Source organism: Hyperolius riggenbachi, chromosome 12 (genome assembly GCF_040937935.1).
Source record: "Hyperolius riggenbachi isolate aHypRig1 chromosome 12, aHypRig1.pri, whole genome shotgun sequence".
In the NCBI taxonomy this organism is placed as follows: domain Eukaryota; kingdom Metazoa; phylum Chordata; class Amphibia; order Anura; family Hyperoliidae; genus Hyperolius; species Hyperolius riggenbachi.
In genome coordinates, this window is record NC_090657.1 from 23,005,265 (window position 1) to 23,019,210 (window position 13,946).

Consider the following 13,946-nt stretch of genomic DNA (forward strand, 5'->3'; position numbering starts at 1 on the left):
TAATACACTCAGACTAGTTGCTGTTGAAATTTGATTTTTATGTCGACACTCCTTCTTTAAACAATGCACATTGTCTGGCTGATCCTCTGCCTCCAATAATTTTATCCATAGACCCTAAACATGCATGCAGCAGATCAGATGTTTCTGACTGAAGTTTAATTGGAATAGCTGCATGCTTGTTTCTGCTGTGTGATTCAAATGTGAGTCTGCCCATATATTTTCTTTAGAAACCTTAGCAAACTTTAGACATCTGCTAGGCGGCTTGCAGTTACATAAAAATGTTAAAAGGAGCCCTTTACATTGATACATATACAACTTTACATTTTATTAATGTATATAAAAATTAGAGTGTGTATCCTTGGATATAAGACAACCTTTTGTATAAGTCAAGCCCAGTATTCGACTCTGCGGTGCCTGGTACACACCATGCAATTTCCCATCAGATTCATGGGTTGAATCATTAATTTCAGACAGGTTCAATCTGGTTTCCGATCGTTTTTCCTAACTATTTTCTGATAAAATCTGCACAAAATCCATTGGAACCCTGATCCACAAAACTGGAATTTCTTCAAGTAACATTGAAGTGAAAAAAAACTTATGATATAATTAATTCTATGTGTAGTACGGATAATAAATAGAACATTAGTAGCAAAGAAAATAGTCTCATGTTTTTATTTTAACTACTTGAGGACCGCCATCTTAAACACCCCTAGTGACCAGGCCATTTTTTTTACAAAATTGGCCACTGCAGCTTTAAGGGCTCGTTGCAGGGTCGTACAACTCACCACACAAGTGACCTGCCCGCCCTTTTCTGCCCACTAACAGAGCTTTCTGTTGGTGGGGTCTGATCGCTCCCCAGATGTATGTTTGTTTTTTAATAAATATTAATTTCCTTTTTTTAAATAACTTTTTTTTACTTTATCCCTCCCTACCCCCCCCCCCCCACCCATGCCAGCCAATTACAGCAATCGGCTGTGATAGGCTTCAGCTTATCGCAGCAGATCACATTAGTGCCTCCTAGGGGCAGGGACGGATCAAGACCAAGTTGCGCCTGGGGCAAGGTCAGGTTTTGGCGCCTAAACTGCCATTAATTTTGCCGCCTTTTTAAGAATTCAACAAACTGCGCCTGGGGCAAGATACCCACTTGCCCCTCCCAGATCCGTCCCTGCCTAGGAGGACAGCCGTGTCGCACGGCTGTCCCCAGTACAACGCTGCCTTAGATCGCATCGCTGTACAGTGTTATTAGATGGCGGTTTCGCCACCTAACAGTTTCCTAGCGGCGATCGCCGCTGGGAGGCATTCAAGTGGGGATGATCCCCTGTAATTTCCACCCCTAGCACTTCACGCCAATTGGCATGGTGCAGACGTTAAGTAGTTAAGTTATATTGCTGTGTTTTTTTTATAACATTGCATCATTCTCTAATATGTGCAATTTACACACTACACAGCATTTTAAATGATTTTACAGAGCAGAGCTAATGGCCTTTGCTGTATATCGATGGGAAATCGATGTAGTGTATGGGTAGCTTTAGCTGTACACATACACATACAAATCATATTATCGTAAGTTTATTTTCACTTCAGATTCCCCTTAAAGTGTACCAGAGATGGTACACAGGCACTAATTTACACGTACCGTGCCTTCCTCCAGCCCAATAAGCACTGTGGCTTCCCTCACCGTCCTCTTCAGCCCCTTCGTTCGCCCATTACCACTCCCAGTAAGCCGGTCAGTGGCCGCCAGGTGAACAGAGGGGCTGAAGAACGCGTGAGAGGAGCCGGAAGGCTCTATTGGACCCAGAGCCTTCCCTCTCCTTAAGTATCTGGCAGATTTTTTTTTTTGTTCTCATTGACTTTAAAGGGAACCTAAACTGAGGCGGATTTTCTCCTTTTAAAAGAATTCCAGTTGCCTGACTTTCCTGCTGATCCCGTGTCTCTAATACTTTCAGCCACAGCCCCTGAACAAGCATGGAGATCAGGTGCTCTGACTGAAGTCAGACTGGATTATCTGCATGCTTGTTTAGGTCTTTGATTCAGCCACTACTGCAGCCAAAGAGCAGCAGGGCTGCCAGGCAATTGGTATTGTTTAAAAGGAAACATCCATATCCCTCTCAGTTTAGGTTCCCTTTAATGACTCTTATATCAACTATGTTTATTTTTAATTCCTTTAGAGAAGGTAGTACCAAAGTGATCACCACATACATACTTTCAGTAAACAATTTGAAGTAGCAAACTTAGAATATACCGGATTGAAAAATATTTATTATTGCATATTCAGTAGCACTGTACAATGTGCAAAACATACAATAATAGGGCAGCATAGATACACGAGTAGTTCAACATACTGTACAATCAGGACAACCAGTGATACAAGTACAGATGCATACAATTCATGTGGTGTTTGAATAACATCACCAATACTGATAGATGTTCATTTGATAAATTGCACAAAAACAGGAAACAAAATGCAGAGGTCCCTGCCCTTGCAAGCTTACAATCTAGAGGGTAGTGGGGATGAGACACTAGGGGGATAAGACAAAGGGGTTAGCAAATGAGCCAATGAGCTTTAAATTCTAATTTCTAGCTATAGCAAATTAAAAGCTTGTCTGAAAAGGTGTGTCTTGAGGGTACATTTGAAAATTTCCAGGCTTGGAGCATAACGGATAGGCTGCGGGAGAGAGTTCCAAAGGAGAGGTGACACTTGTGAGAAGTCCTGGATGCAAGAGTGAGAGTAGGTGACCAGGCTAGACAACAAGAGGGTCTCTTAAATGAGGCAGGGTGTTCTTGAAATTCACACACAAAATTGCAGTTTTTTCCAGGGCTGTGGAGTCGGTCCAAAAATCCACCGACTCCGACTCCTCAGTTTAGGATTCCACCGACTCCACGACTCCGACTCCTCTAATTTGCATATTACAATTTTGTTGATTAAAAGTATGTAACATGAAATTTGTCTCTTAACTGCCAACGCTTAGGAATTTTACAAGACAACTGAAGTGAGAAGGATATGTAGACTACTATATTTATTCCCTTTAGACTAAAACTAGTCCTTGGTAAGAGTACTTGTAAAAGGTACAAACCGGAACAAAGAACATCTATAAGGCCCTAGGCAATGTAAGTGTGGGTACATGTAAGAATGATGTGCAGGTACTCTGCAGGGGAATGAGGAGATTGTAAACAGACAACACCTCTGTGTTCAATGTGCACAGCATTCTCAGTGGATTCCCTGCAGCTCTGTGGGGAGTGCATATGTAGAGTATAGTACTACTGTGTAACAAAGTAAACCTGAGACAGATGAAATTAAAGTTTTATACATACCTGGGGCTTCCTCCAGCCTCCTTCAGGATAATCAGTCCCTTGTTGTCCTCCTCCACCACCTGGATCTTCTGCTATGAGTCCAGGTACTTGAGCCACTCAGGTGTAGTGCGCATGCACAAACTCCGCCGCCAGGAGCATACTACACCTGTGCAGCACTATTGCGCAGGTGCAGAATGTTCCTGGCTGTGGGAGCGGCATGCGGCCGGACATCGCTGACTGGCTGAATTACCAGGACTCATAGCAGAAGATCTGGGTGGTGGAGGACAGTGAGGGACTGATTAGCCTGAAGGGGGCTGGAGGAAGCCCCAGGTATGTATAAAACTTTACTTTTCATCCGTCTCAGTTACCGTTTAATTTGTAGTCACCAAACCAAATTTTAATAACATATCAAATTATTTGATTTCATCAGCAAAGGGAGTGCATACATTTGCATAAATCAGCATCAATGCAGAATTATTTCCATCTCGTTGACCATCTCTATTAGTGACATGGCTACACATCAGGCTTTATACTTACAGCATACAGGTTATTTAGTGTATATATAAGAGATTCCTGTGTACACATCATATATATACAGTCACAATCAGATATGTATATCTGACTTTAAAAATACGGGGACTGCTTTATTGAAGCAGCACAAGTAACTAATTTTGATTGGTTTATTTCATTTTTGTGGACTAAGCACAGCTATTACTGTATATATACTGTATATATACATTATTTTTAATGACTATTATCTGAGAAATAGAACATTTTATCATATTTTCTATTTTAATTACAGTTACAAATTCATTAGGAGTCGGTGCATTTTTTCCCGACTCCGACTCCAGGCACCCAAAATTGCCCGACTCCATGACTCCGACTCCACGACTCCGACTCCACAGCCCTGTTTTTTTCACAATATATCCATTGGTGTTCTAGCTTTTTGACTTTTATGTATGAGTCTATCCAGCAAAGTTAATACATTTATTTCAGTATTTACAGCAGCAGTAAAAACTACGTGAACCATTTGGAATTAAATGGATTTCTGCACAAATTGGTCATAAAATGTGATCTGATCTTCATCTAAGTTACAACAATAGACAATCGCAGTCTATTGAAACTAATACCACACAAATAATTAAATGTTTCCATGTTTTTATTGAACACACCATGTAAACATTCACACTGCAGGTGGAAAAGGTATGTGAAGTCCTAGACTAATGATATCTCCAAGTGCTAATTGGAGTGAGGTGTCAGCCAGCTGGAGTCCAATCAATGAGATGAGATTAGAGGTGCTGGTTACAGCTGCCCTGCCCTATAAAAACACACACCAGTTTTAGGTTCCCTTTTCCCAAGAACCATTGCCTGATGGGAATGATGCGTCATACAAAAGAGCTCTCAGAAGACATACGATTAAGAATTGTTGACTTTCATAAAGCTGGAAAGGGTGATAAAAGTATCTCCAAAAGCCTTGCAGATCATCAGTCCACGGTAAGACAAATTGTCTATAAATGGAGAAAGTTCAGCACTGCTGCTACTTTCCCTACGACTGGCCGTCCTGTAAAGATGACTGCAAGAGCACAGCGCAGAATGCTCAATGAGGTGAAGAAGAATCCTAGATTATCAGCTAATGACTTACAAAAGTCTCTGGCATATGCTAACACCCCTGTTAGTGACGTTATGATATGTAAAACACTAAACAAGAATGGAGTTCATGGGAGGATACCACAGAGGAAGCCACTGCTGTCCAAAATAAACATTGCTGCACATTTAAAGTTTGCAAAATATCACCTGGATGTTCCACAGCAGTACTGGCAAAATATTCTGTGGACAGATGAAACCAAAATTGAGTTGTTTAGAAAAAACACACAACACTATGTGTGGAAAAGACAAGGCACAGCACACCAACATCAAAAACCTCATCCCAACTGCAAAGTATGGTGGTGGGGGCATCATGGTTAGGGGCTGCTTTGTTTGTGTCAGGGCCTGGACGGATTGCTATCATCAAAGGAAAAATGAATTCCCAAGTTTATCAAGACATTTTGCAGGAGAACTTAAAGGGAAGGTTCAGGGAGTGGGAAAAAAAAATTAAAAATCCATATCCACTTACCTGGGGCTTCCTCCAGCCCGTGGCAGGCAGGAGGTGCCCTCGCCGCCGCTCCACAGGCTCCCGGTGGCCGACCCGACCTGGCCAGGCCGGCTGCCAGGTCGGGCTCTTCTGCGCTCCAACGACGGGCTCTTCTGCGCTCCACGCAGGCACGCTGACGTCATCGGACGTCCTCCGGGCTGTACTGCGCAGGCGCAGAACTACTGCGCCTGCGCAGTACAGCCCGGAGGACGTCCGATGACGTCAGCGCGCCCCCGTGAGGCGCAGATTGGAGCGCAGAAGAGCCCAACCTGGCAGCTGGGCCTGGCCAGGTCGAGTCGGCCACCGGAGACGACCGGGAGCCTCCGGAGCGGCGGCGAGGGAACCTCCTGCCTGCCATGGGCTGGAGGAAGGAAGCCCCAGGTAAGCGGATATGGATTTTTATTTTTTCCCCCCTCTGTGAACCTTCCCTTTAAGGCCATCTGTCCACCAGCCGAAGCTCAGCAGAAGATAGATGTTGCAACAGGACAACGACCCAAAGCATAGAAGTAAATCAACAGAATGGCTTAAACAGAAGAAAATACGCCTGCTGGAGTGGCCCAGTCAGAGTCCTGACCTCATCCCGATTGAGATGCTGTGGCATGACCTCCAGAAAGCAATTTACTCCAGAGATCCCAAGGATATTACTGAACTGAAACAGTTCTGTACAGAGGAATGGTCAAAAATTACTCTTGACCGTTGTGCACATCTGATCTGCAACTACAGGAAACGTTTGGTTAAAGTTATTGCTGCCAATGAAGGTTCAACCAATTATTAAATCTAAGGGTTCACATACTTTTTCCACCTGCACTGCGAATGTTTACATGGTGTGTTCAATAAAAACACGGAAACATTTAATTATTTGTGTGGTATTTGTTCAAACAGTCTGTGATTGTCTATTGTTGTGACTTAGATGAAGATCAGATCACATTTTATGACCAATTTGTGCAGAAAATCATATAATTCCAGAGGGTTCACATACTTTTTATTGCTACTGTACATGTTAATACATTATCTGTCATTTTAGCGTATTTAAATTGCGACTTTTTTCCTATAACTTTAACATTGATTTTAAAAATAACTATAAGGTATTTTCAGAATGTTTCTAGCACATTTGGGGGCTTTGCTATTAACCGGTAAAGTCGGCGGCCATTAAACGTTTCCCACACTCAGAACAAGAACTTTAAAATAGATTTTCTCCAAAACTATAACTTCTTTTTGAATTTTTTCCCCTCTCGTTCCCACTGACCTCCTTAACATACCCTGCAAATTTGGTGTTTCTAGCAGGTACGGGGGCTTTGCCATTAACCACTAAAGTCGGCAGCCAGTGACTTTAATGTAAAACAATGGGAGCAGAAATTTTTTACAAAAAAATTTGCTTTAAATGCGAATGGCGAACAGCCCAAAGTTACCAGGAACTGCCTGCGGCCAGCTGTTCAGGCCCGCTCTACTGGTCCTGCGCCTGTATGAATATGTAGTGTATGACCAATTCTGACATAGGAAACCAGAGACGGGAAAAGGAAAAAAAAAATGTATACATACCTAGGGCTTCCTCCAGCCCCATCCGCCTGGATCGCTCCTACGCCGCCATCCTCCGATGTCTGCAGCTACGAGAACCGGGTCCCTTCACTGTCGTCATCGGAGCCAGCCTAGGCAAGAGAAGTGCGCCCTCTACGTACCTATTCAGCGGCAGCTGGAGAGATACACAAACAGCGCACTTCTCTTACGCTAGACTGGCTCCGACTGACTGCAGTGCGGAGGCCCGGTTCTCATAGCTGCAGACAGAGGACAGCGGCGTGGGAGTGATCCAGGCGGATGGGGCTGGAGGAAGCCTAAGTATGTATAATTTTTTTTTTTCGTCGCTGGTTCACTTTAACTACTGACTTAGCAAACTACTTGGCCAGGTTCCTTGAAGTTTAATACAAAGGGCTTCAACTGTAGTAGAAAAATTAACACTTATCAGCCATTGATCCTGCATAGAAGTTTGCTGCATCCCAGATTAATCCAAAAAGGAAGCAGCCTTCCAGATCAAACTGTTTTATTGTACCCTGGTCAGTGACCAGCACACTCCACCTTTGTTTTAACCCCCTTAATTATCGTTCCTGGTCTGGACTAGTGTTGGGCGAACATCTAGATGTTCGGGTTCGGGCCGAACAGGCCGAACATGGCCGCGATGTTCGGGTGTTCGACCCGAACTCCGAACATAATGGAAGTCAATGGGGACCCGAACTTTTGTGCTTTGTAAAGCCTCCTTACATGCTACATACCCCAAATTTACAGGGTATGTGCACCTTGGGAGTGGGTACAAGAGGAAAAAGCAAAAAGAGCTTATAGTTTTTGAGAAAATCGATTTTAAAGTTTCAAAGGGAAAACTGTCTTTTAAATGCGGGAAATGTCTGTTTTCTTTGCACAGGTAACATGCTTTTTGTCGGCATGCAGTCATAAATGTAATACATATAAGAGGTTCCAGGAAAAGGGACCGGTAACGCTAACCCAGCAGCAGCACACGTGATGGAACAGGAGGAGGGTGGCGCAGGAGGAGAAGGCCACGCTTTGTGAGACACAACAACCCAGGCCTTGCATGAGGACAAGAAGCGTGCGGATTGCATGCTTTGTACCGCCATGCAGTCATAAATGTAATAAAGATAAGTGGTTCAATAAACAGGGACCACGCGGCAACGCTAACCCAGCAGCAGCAGACGTGATGGAACAGGAGGAGGTGCAGGAGGAGAAGGCCACGCTTTGTGAGACACAACAACCCAGGCCTTGCATGAGGACAAGAAGCGTGCGGATAGCATGCTTTGTACCGCCATGCAGTCATAAATGTAATAAAGATAAGTGGTTCAATAAACAGGGACCACGCGGCAACGCTAACCCAGCAGCAGCAGACGTGATGGAACAGGAGGAGGTGCAGGAGGAGAAGGCCACGCTTTGTGAGACACAACAACCCAGGCCTTGCATGAGGACAAGAAGCGTGCGGATAGCATGCTTTGTACCGCCATGCAGTCATAAATGTAATAAAGATAAGTGGTTCAATAAACAGGGACCACGCGGCAACGCTAACCCAGCAGCAGCAGACGTGATGGAACAGGAGGAGGCGCAGGAGGAGAAGGCCACACTTTGTGAGACACAACAACCCAGGCCTTGCATGAGGACAAGAAGCGTGCGGATAGCATGCTTTGTACCGCCATGCAGTCATAAATGTAATAAAGATAAGAGGTTCCATAAACAGGGACCGGCAACGCTAACCCAGCAGCAGCAGCAGCACACGTGATGGAACAGGAGCAGGCGCAGGAGGAGAAGGCCATGCTTTTTGAGACACAACAACCCAGGCCTTGCATGAGGACAAAAAGCGTGCGGATATAGCAGCAATGCTTTTTGCCGCCATGCAGTCATAAATGTAATACAGATGAGAGGTTCAATAAACAGGGACCGGAAACGCTACACCATCCCAGATGTTCATTGGTCATGTTACTTGGTTGGGGTCCTGGAGTGTTGCGTAGTCATTTCCAATCCAGGATTGATTCATTTTAATTTGAGTCAGACGGTCTGCATTTTCTGTGGAGAGGCGGATACGCCGATCTGTGACGATGCCTCCGGCAGCACTGAAACAGCGTTCCGACATAACGCTGGCTGCCGGGCAAGCCAGCACCTCTATTGCGTACATTGCCAGTTCGTGCCAGGTGTCTAGCTTCGATACCCAATAGTTGAAGGGTGCAGATGGATTGTTCGACACAGCTACGTCATCTGACATGTAGTCCTTGACCATCTTCTCCAGGCGATCGGTGTTGGAGGTGGATCTGCACGCTTGCTGTTCAGTGGGCTGCTGCTGCATGGGTGTCAGAAAATGTTCCCACTCCAAGGACACTGCCGATACCATTCCCTTTTGGGCACTAGCTGCGGCTTGCGTTGTTTGCTGCCCTCCTGGTCGTCCTGGGTTTGCGGAAGTCAGTCTGTCGGCGTACAACTGGCTAGAGGAGGGGGAGGATGTCAATCTCCTCTCTAAAGTCTCCACAAGGGCCTGCTGGTATTCTTCCATTTTGACCTGTCTGACTCTTTCTTCAAGCAGTTTTGGAACATTGTGTTTGTACCGTGGATCCAGAAGGGTATAAACCCAGTAATTGGTGTTGTCCAGAATGCGCACAATGCATGGGTCGCGTTCAATGCAGTCTAGCATGAATTGAGCCATGTGTGCCAGAGTCCTACCAGAATCCTCATCATCCTCTTGTGAGCGTTGTGATAGTTGTTGTGATGCATCATAGTCGTCACCTTCCTCCTGGTCTGCTTCTGCTGACCATTCGCGCTGAATTGTGGAAGTCCAACGTGCACCGCTCTGGCCCTCGTCAGTGGTGGCATGAAATTCCTGCTCCAACTCCAGCTGTTCCTCCTCCTCTTCTTCGTCATAGCTGCTGGGGCCAGCGTTCCCTGAGGCGGATGGCCTGATGTTGGTACCATCACGCTGATCGTTTTCTCCTTCAGATTCCCCCAGTTGCATCATGACAGCTGTTTCCTTGATTTTCAACATTGACCTCTTCAGTAAACACAGCAGTGGTATGGTAATGCTGACTGAAGAGTTGTCACTGCTCACAAGCAACGTGGATTGCTCAAAATTTTGGAGGACTTGGCAGAGGTCCAACATGTTGGCCCAATCGGATCCACAGAAGCTTGGCAGCTGTCCGGATGCGCCTCGGTACTGTGCCGTCATGTACTGGACCACTGCACTCTTCTGCTCACAAAAGCGTGCTAGCATGTGCAGCGTAGAATTCCAGCGCGTAGGGACATCACACAGCAAGCGATGGTGGGGGAGATTGAAGCGCTCCTGCATCTTGGCGAGTGCCCCCGAAGCAGTACTGGAATTTCTACAATGTTTGGCCACTCGACGCACCTTCAACAGAAGATCGGCCACGCCTGGGTATGTCCTCAGGAACCGCTGAACTACTAGGTTCATCACGTGCGCCAGGCAAGGGATGTGTGTCAGCTTAGCCAACCTTAAAGCGCAAATGAGATTACTCCCATTATCACACACAACCATGCCCGGTTTCAGGTCCAGCGGTGCCAGCCACAAATCCGTCTGTTCCTTTATTCCCTTCCAAATTTCCTCCCCTGTGTGCTGCTTATCCCCAAGGCAGATCAGCTTCAGCAACGCTTGCTGACGCATGCCAACAGCTGTGCTGCACTGCTTCCACAATCCTACTGCTGCTGGGTTAGCGTTTCCGGATGAGGTACAGCTTTGAGATGCGTTGGAGGAGAAGGAGTCAGAGAGGTAGGTGCTGCTGTTGTTATCCAGTGGGAGGGACGGCGGTGCAGCTGTTTGCGGCGTGGGCAACACCCGCGCCGTAGCAGGTGAGGAATCGCTGCCAGGCTCCACAAGGTTCACCCAGTGCGCGGTAAGGGAGATGTATCGACCCTGTCCGAACGCACTCGTCCAAGTGTCAGTGGTGAGGTGAACCTTGCAGGCAACGGCATTCTTCAAGCTTCGGGTTATTTTGCTGACCACGTGCTCATGCAACTCAGGCACTGCAGAGCGCGCAAAGTGGTAGCGGCTGGGAACCACGTAACGTGGGATGGCCACTGACATCATGCCCTTGAAGCTGTTTGTCTCCACCACTCGATATGGCAGCATTTCGCAGGCCAGAAGCTTGGCTATGCTGGCTGTTACTGCTACGGCCCGGGGGTCATTTGCTGGCAATTTCCTCTTGCGCTCAAACATCTCCGACACAGACAACTGAACCGTAGCGCTGCACACGGAAGGGCTGTTGGTTGTTGTGTTTGATGAACACTGGGAGACCTCAAGAGCACTACTCCGGAAAGTGACAGTGTCAGCGTCGTCTGATGTTTGTGAATGTTGTGAACCACGCAATGGCTGGGCTACTGCTGCTGCTGAGGCGGGTCTGGTGGTGAGTCTGGTGAACCCAAGGGAGGCAGTGTTGCTGGTACCCTGTCCTGCCGCGTTTGCCCACAGAGTGGGATGTTTGGATAGCATGTGGCGGCTCATGCTGGTGGTGGAGAGGTTGTTAATACTTTTCCCCCTGCTCAGGCGGGTCTTGCACACCTTGCAAATCGCCATGGTAACATCCTCAGTGCAGTCTTCAAAGAAAGCCCAGACTTTGGAGCACCTGCCTCCTTGCTGGCGATTTCTGTTTGCTCCTCTTTTGCCTCTCACTTGAACTTCCACGCTTGTGGTGCCTGAAATTGCGCGCCGCCTACCTTGTGGCACAAGGCGAACTCGTGCAGCAGTGGGTTCTTCAACAGACTCATCTGTGCTGCTGCTACGACGGCGATGTTCTCGTTCAGAAACAAAATCTGGGTCTATGTCCACATTGTCCATACCCTCCTCTTCCATCTCCTCAAACTCGTCATATGTCATTGTGGGGGGCCGCCGCCGTGGAGTAGAGCTCCCCAGAACAACCTCTGCGCAGCTCACTCCAACGTCGTCTTCCAGATCTTGTCGGCCGACCTCCTGCAATTGCAACCCCTCCTGCCCAACTTGCTCTGGGATTTGGGTTTCCGAGTCCTCCTCGGACTCGCCTTGTATTTCAGTGCGCGGTGCATTTCCCACAGTTAATGGTTGTGAATCCGGGCACAACATTTCTGGCTGTTCCTCCATTGACCTTTGAAAGGTGGAAGTTTGTTGGGCTGGGAATAGCTCCTGCGAATACCCCATTGTGTCCTGAGGTAATTCATCGGACTGGTTATCTGGCAGTTGTGTGCGTGGTGTCGCTGCCGGTTGTGTCAGCTTTGTGCCCACTGGCTCCTTGTAACTGGCTGAGGACTCGGACCTCGTGCGTGATGTGCTGGTGCTGCTTAACCCACTGCTGGACGCTTGAGAGGTCATCCAAGTAATTATCTGGTCCTGTTCTTTTGGATCTGTGAGGGTTGTTGTCCTGGACAACATGGGCGGTATTGAGTGGGTTTTCTTGGGTGCTCCCCTGTGGCCTGTACGTGAACCGTCAGGGGAAACACCTCTTCCCTTGCCCCTTCCTCTTTCACCGGATTTCTTCCTCATTTCACTTATCCTTACAGTACACGCTGACTGGCAGCAGTACAGTGGCAGTACAGAAATGCTATACAGTACCACTATTCCCAGCAGCGACACAGAGCACAATGCTATACAGTGGCGGGTGAGCGGTGTACCACTATTCCCAGCAGCGACACAGAGCACAATGCTATACAGTGGCAGGTGAGCGGTGTACTACTGTTCCCAGGCCCAGCAGACACAGAGTGGAAGTAAACACAATGCTATATAGTCTGGCTGAGCGGTGTACACAGAGTGGCAGTACACACAATGCTATATAGTCTGGCTGAGCGGTGTACACAGAGTGGCAGTACACACAATGATATATAGTCTGGCTGAGCCGTGTACACAGAGTGGCAGTACACACAATGATATATAGTCTGGCTGAGCCGTGTACACAGAGTGGCAGTACACACAATGCTATATAGTCTGGCTGACCCGTGTACACAGAGTGTCAGTAAACAATGCTATATATAGCGTGGCTGAGCGAGGTACACAGTGGCAGTACACACAATGCTATATAGTCAGGCTGAGCCGTGTACACAGAGTGTCAGTAAACAATGGTATATAGTCTGGCTGAGCGGTGTACACAGAGTGGCAGTAAACACAATGCTATATATAGCGTGGCTGAGCGAGGTGCACAGTGGCAGTACACACAATGCTATATAGTCAGGCTAAGCCGTGTACACAGAGTGTCAGAAAACACAATGCTATATATAGCGTGGCTGAGCGAGGTGCACAGTGGCAGTACACACAATGCTATATAGTCTGGCTGAGCGGTGTACACAGAGTGGCAGTACACACAATGCTATATAGTCTGGCTGAGCGGTGTACACAGAGTGGCAGTACACACAATGCTATATAGTCTGGCTGAGCCGTGTACACAGAGTGTCAGTAAACAATGCTATATATAGCGTGGCTGAGCGAGGTACACAGTGGCAGTACACACAATGCTATATAGTCTGGCTGAGCCGTGTACACAGAGTGTCAGAAAACACAATGTTATATATAGCGTGGCTGAGCGAGGTGCACAGTGGCAGTAGACACAATGCTATATAGTCAGGCTGAGCCGTGTACACAGTGTCAGTAAACAATGGTATATAGTCTGGCTGAGCGGTGTACACAGAGTGTCAGTAAACAATGGTATATAGTCTGGCTGAGCGGTGTACACAGAGTGGCAGTAAACACAATGCTATATATAGCGTGGCTGAGCGAGGTGCACAGTGGCAGTACACACAATGCTATATAGTCAGGCTGAGCCGTGTACACAGAGTGTCAGTAAACAATGGTATATAGTCTGGCTGAGCGGTGTACACAGAGTGTCAGTAAACAATGGTATATAGTCTGGCTGAGCGGTGTACACAGAGTGGCAGTAAACACAATGCTATATATAGCGTGGCTGAGCGAGGTGCACAGTGGCAGTACACACAATGCTATATAGTCAGGCTAAGCCGTGTACACAGAGTGGCAGTAAACACAATGCTATATATAGCGTGGCTGAGCGAGGTACAC

General features: G+C 47.0%; 1 protein-coding gene across 1 annotated transcript in view; it reads left to right on the plus strand.

Annotated features, from left to right (window-relative positions):
* LOC137541345 (VID27-like protein) overlaps nt 1-13,946 on the plus strand; it is a 353,729-nt gene that overhangs the window by 92,582 nt on the left and 247,201 nt on the right. The gene's annotated exons all lie outside the window — the stretch shown is intronic.